Genomic DNA, 5,836 nt, shown 5'->3' with positions numbered 1-5,836 from the left:
GAGATAAACGATCGAGTTGGGGTAAAATGGTGGAGTTGTGCCCCAAAGAAGTTCAGAAACCCTCAAAAGAAAGGGTGAGGAGGCAAGGAAAACCCACGGTCGACGTGGGTGGCAAGAAGAACACGCTCACCCTCCCGAGGTTGCGGCTCAGATTCCTTCCCCGGAAGCCGCACCGAGTCATAGGGGATCAACCCCCCTTCAGCCAGGTCGTCGAGGTCTTCTTGGGTGATCCTCGAGTGGATCCAGTCGCCCTGGATCCAGCCCTTCGGCAGGCCGGTCCGAGAGGAAGATCCGCCCCGGCTGGTCGCCTTCCCCTTCGACCTTGCCATCGCCTTCTTTGCCCGCTCCAGAGCCGCCGTCTTCTCCTTCCCCATTATCGCCGGCAAGACGCGTACGGAGCGGTGATGCTGGGGCGAGAGCGAGCGCAGCGGAGGGGCATGAAGAGGAGAAGAGGAAATGGGAACGCACTGTTCGGGAGACTCCGGTACAACGCCTTATATGAGGCCGCTTCCGAGTGGCTGACGGGTAGGCCCAGGTGGCTCTGTCAAATCCCGTAACGATCGCGCGCGCGGTACGTGGCGAAGAAGGCAGCGCGGGGATCGAGGCATCTCCGCTCTATCCCATCCGATTACTGCGGCCTCCCCCGTCCCACGCGCTTCCCAAAATTCGGATCCCACGAAATCTGCGGGCAGCAAACAAACTTGTCAGACTAAAAGATCTCCTCCGCACCGTCACTCGGAGCCTTACAAGTAAAGAAACTCACTCGATGAAGAATTAAGAATGGATCAAGGCGACTGAAAAGGAAGTTGCTGTCATCACTCAGGTCCGTTGATCCAGAACAAGATATGCTCACGGCATGAAAAATGAGTCGGAGAGGTCCTCAACTCCTTCCCCACTCAAACCTCGATCCATTCGGGGGCTAATGATGAAGCTATGTACCTAGGGTAGGGTCATGGACCTATCCTAACTGCCCTACCCAAGGACATCTCTAGAAGAAATCACCTTTCAATCGACTTGGAGGTGTTCCACTCGACAGACTCGAAGACACTCGACCAAGAAGCAATCACTCGACCAAGATCCAACCACTCGACGGCCAGGAGACCTAAAGTCACCCCGCACGCTAACGGTCGGTCATTAAGTAGCTTTTATGGTCATCATAGCACTTTATTACTAGCGTTACCAGTAACGCACTGCCTTAATGTACATTGAACCCTTTGTAACGTGGGCTGGCCGGGGTCCTGGCGCACTCTATATAAGTCGGCCCCCTCCTCCGAGACAAGGGTTCGCACCTGTGTAATTCATACTCACGTAATCCAGTCGACTGCCTCCGGGCTCCGAGACGTAGGGCTATTACTTCCTCCGAGAGGGGCCTGAACTCGTAAACCTTGCGTGCTTACAACTTCTCCATAGCTAAGATCTTGCCTCTCCATACTTACCCCCCTACACTACTGTCAGACTTAGAACCACGACACCGGCCCTAGGAGATGGGATCTCCAAGGGGGGCGGCGGCCAAGGGGGGAACTTGCCCCCCCCCCCAAGCCAAGTGGGGCGCCCCCACCCCTAGGGTTTCCAACCCTAGGCGCAGGGGGAGGCCCATGGGGGCGCACCAGCCCACCAGGGGCTGGTTCCCCTCCCACTTCTACCCATGGGGCCCTCCAGGATAGGTGGCCCCACCTGGTGGACCCCCGAGACCCTTCCGATGGTCCCGGCACAATACCGATTACCCCCGAAACTTTCCCGATGGCCGAAACTGGACTTCCTATATATAAATCTTCACCTCCGGACCATTCCGGAACTCCTCGTGATGTCCGGGATCTCATCCGGGACTCCGAACAAATTTCGGGTTACCGCATACTAATATCTCTACAACCCTAGCGTCACCGAACCTTAAGTGTGTAGACCCTACGGGTTCGGGAGACACGTAAACATGACCGAGACGACTCTCCGGTCAATAACCAACAGCGGGATCTGGATACCCATGTTGGCTCCCACATGTTCCATGATGATCTCATCGGATGAACCACGATGTCGAGGATTCAATCAATCCCGTATACAATTCCCTTTGTCAATCGGTACGTTACTTGCCCGAGATTCGATCGTCGGTACCCCAATACCTCGTTCAATCTCGTTACCGGCAAGTCACTTTACTCATACCGTAATGCATGATCCCGTGACCAAACACTTGGTCACATTGAGCTCATTATGATGATGCATTACCGAGTGGGCCCAGAGATACCTCTCCGTCATACAGAGTGACAAATTCCAGTCTCGATCCATGTCAACCCAACAGATACTTTCGGGGATACTTGTAGTATACCTTTACAGTCACCCAGTTATGTTGTGACGTTTGGTACACCCAAAGCATTCCTACGGCATCCGGGAGTTACACGATCTCATGGTCTAAGGAAATGATACTTGACACTGGAAAAGCTCTAGCAAACGAACTACACGATCTTGTGCTATGCTTAGGATTGGGTCTTGTCCATCACATCATTCTCCTAATGATGTGATCCCGTTATCAATGACATCCAATGTCCATAGTTAGGAAACCGTGACTATCTATTGATCAACGAGCTAGTTAACTAGAGGCTTACTAGGGACATGTTATGGTCTATGTATTCACACATGTATTATGATTTCCGGATAACACAATTATAGCATGAACTACAACAAAAATGCCCTGTAGTGACGCCCAATGTAGGTGCTAAAGGCGCATTAAATCATCTCTAACAGATTTTAGAGCCGCTCACTAAAGCGTCCCATGAGCGTCTCCTCACGCACCGTCTCAAAGACAGTTGAGGCGCATAGGAAGCGCGTCTAGATGGAAATGAGGCGTTTTGAGAGCATCCTTACAAAGCGTGTCTACATGGATATGAGACGTTTAGAGAACATCCTTATGCCCCTAGGGACGCACTGAAAAATTCATACTAGATGCAACTGCATATATGATATATCCTATTTACATTGTATAAAAAATTATTGTTCAATTGCGCTTAATGAAATTACTTGCTAATACCATATAATTTGACACTCATTTACATATCAGAATATATTAAAAAGATGTATGTCATCGCACAAAATAATAATGTTGTTTTATACCATTACTGAGAGAAGGAGCCATAGTAGCTTATAAACTCAATTGTACACATCGTCTATAAAAGAATTACATGTCTCACAAACTAGTTGAAACATCTATGACTTGTAGTATCTACATGCTGATAATGGAACAATAGCTCCTTGTTTTCTCTGCCTCTCTAGTTTATCCTAGTGGTTGCTGCCTTCAAAATCCGTACATAGAAGTTTTTTCTGCAAAGAAAGGCAAATGAGATATAAATAAATTCATTGGAATTTCTACTAGTAAGTTTTACTTTGCTGAACAGACAACCATAAGAATAGAGAAGAGCGATATTTACGTACCTCATCGAGGTAAACATGCACTGCAGAAGTTCAATCTAGTCTGGTAGATGTCATGTAACCATATGAAGTGTAGAGACATACTGTAAAAAGAGAGATAAATCTTGATGTCATTGATGGATTCGCAAAGGTGAGAATGCATGAAGTATATTTGTAAGAAAAAATAACAACAATTTACTAAGAAGTATATGTACAGAAATAACAGCAATTTAACATACAGGGACTGAGTTCTCATGGTTTTTGACACTAATAATATCTAAGCCTTAATGCTAGCTCTACATAAGACGACAGTTTACCATAAAGAGACTGAATTCTCATGGTAGTTCACATTAATAATCTTCAGTCTAATACAACATCTACATAAGTGAGCATCACACAATTTAGCTGCTCCAGACATAGTGCAAAGCATCTGACCCAGATGTTTCACATAAGCACATATGATTAAATCTTACCAAACATGATAATATATCCATCCAGGGAGCGCTCTTTATCAGATAACATGAGAAAAGTTTTGCAGATGAGAAACTATGGCCTATTTTGGCAGCGTAGTTTTAAGAATACCATAGTATTTCAAACTTCATTATTGCAATGCTTGGGTAATGAATACTACAGTTTTTAAAAAACCGCAATTCTCTCAGTTTTAGGAAAACTACTGATATGTTTGGCTGGTGTTGTTTTACTGTAGTTTTGACTGATAGTTACACAACTTAATCTAACTTATATTACAACTATAGAGCTACACGACCGGATCAATCAGTGTGTGCTAACGACCGCCCAGCTGCATGCAGCGCTGTAAGGACTTTTGAACGCTGAGCGAGGAAGTTGCGGACGTGATTGGCCGTAGCTAACTAAATGAGTATCCTGGTTTAACTAGTCTGGTGCATGTGATGGAAAGGAATGAATCAATACTACGAAAGGATACTGCCATATGATTAGTTATATGCTTACAAACCAAGCTGCACGGTAGTGAACGAACGGATGCCACACGAGCGTCTTTTCCTCAGTTTGAGAAAAAAAGAGGTACGGACCTCTTTTTTTAATACTCCAAAAAAACCATAGTATCACAATACGACCGTTTATGAAACTACAGTTTTTGGTATAGCCAAACACCTCAAAATATTCAAAAGTACTGTTTTAAAGAAAAAAACTGTGGTATTCTAGTAATACTTTGAAAATACTTTGCATCCAAACGGGCCCTACATGTATGATAGTAGAAGGCATGCTTATTCCAGAAAATATAAGAACATGGGCGCAAAATTCTCATTTTCATTTATGGTGGGAATGAGGTCCTTTGGTAGTTGATACACGAGCTTTGATTATTAACCACATGAAAAAGAAAGGTTCGTAAAGAACACTGACCATCTTGTATTATCAGGGTATTCTCAGAGGTTGTTTATCAAACACCCGCATACGTGAGTGTCCATAATTTGGGAGAAAACAACGAAGTAAGCTATGTGTAAGATCGACATTTAATTGAACCAGTGGTATAATTAGTAAAAAAAGAGTTCAAAAAAAGACAAAGTAGTGTTGTCCTATCTTAATATAGATAATCTGAAGTACGTGCAGTGTTAGATTCTCCTCCACAATTAATTACGCGTGAAGGGAGAGGCTCCAATTTTTTACTTTGAATGAATTGATAGAACAGCTGAAAAGTAAATGTAGATCGACTCACCTACAGATGAACTGGCCAAGCTATTGCTAAAGATCCAGTGACCAGGCCTTGTGCGCTCGATCGCAGGATCCCTCGTGGCCTCCAAATCACCGTGTTCCTGATGCTGGGCCGTCGCCTGGAGGACGGGCGTACTGGGGCTGACCGCCGCCTGGAGGACGGGCGTACTGGGGCTGGGGCGCCGCCTGGAGGACAGCGTCCCCGGGGCTGCTGCTGGCGCCCGGCGAGCGCAGGGCGGTGGACCTACGATGGCGAGTCGGGGGATTGGAAGGAGAGTAGCTTGGTAGAGGAGGCGTCGCGGCATGGCGGCGCTAGGTTTAGAGGTGAGAGATCGATCTCTTTCTTCACGGTAGTTATCTTCTTAGCCCATATCGCAAGATGTACGGCTGATGGTGGGTTATTTTTAGTGGGCGACGGTGGTTGAACAAAATATACGAAACCATCCAGATTTTTTTAATCAGAAAATCAAGGGACGATGTGTTGCGCGTCCCAAAAAACGTCTGTATGCACCAAGCGGATTTTAGTAACGAGACGTACACAAAAACGTCGAATAGAAAACGTCTCTACATAGCTATTTTGTTATAGACAATTATAACAAGGAAATATAATAATAATCATTTTATTATTGCCTCTAGGGCATATTTCCAACAGTCTCCCACTTGCATTAGAGTCAATAATCTAGTTACATTGTGATGAATCGAACACCCATAGAGTTCTGGTGTTGATCATGTTTTGCTCGAGGAAGAGGTTTAG

The 5,836-nt window shown here is 45.8% G+C and overlaps 1 long non-coding RNA gene across 1 annotated transcript; it reads right to left on the bottom strand.

Moving 5' to 3' along the window:
• Positions 1-3,023: 3,023 nt before the first annotated feature.
• On the bottom strand, positions 3,024-5,471 carry LOC125556132 (uncharacterized). Its single transcript, XR_007305016.2, has 3 exons — positions 5,087-5,471; positions 3,418-3,497; positions 3,024-3,306 (listed from the first exon to the last, which is right to left on the bottom strand). It is a non-coding gene; the product is annotated as an uncharacterized LOC125556132 (long non-coding RNA).
• Between the last annotated feature and the right edge of the window lie 365 nt (positions 5,472-5,836).

This window comes from Triticum urartu, chromosome 5A (assembly GCF_056163025.1).
Source record: "Triticum urartu cultivar PI428250 chromosome 5A, HENAU_Tu73, whole genome shotgun sequence".
Lineage (NCBI taxonomy): Eukaryota > Viridiplantae > Streptophyta > Magnoliopsida > Poales > Poaceae > Triticum > Triticum urartu.
The sequence above is the reverse complement of the archived record's forward strand: the minus strand, read 5'-3'. Positions and strand labels throughout refer to the sequence as shown.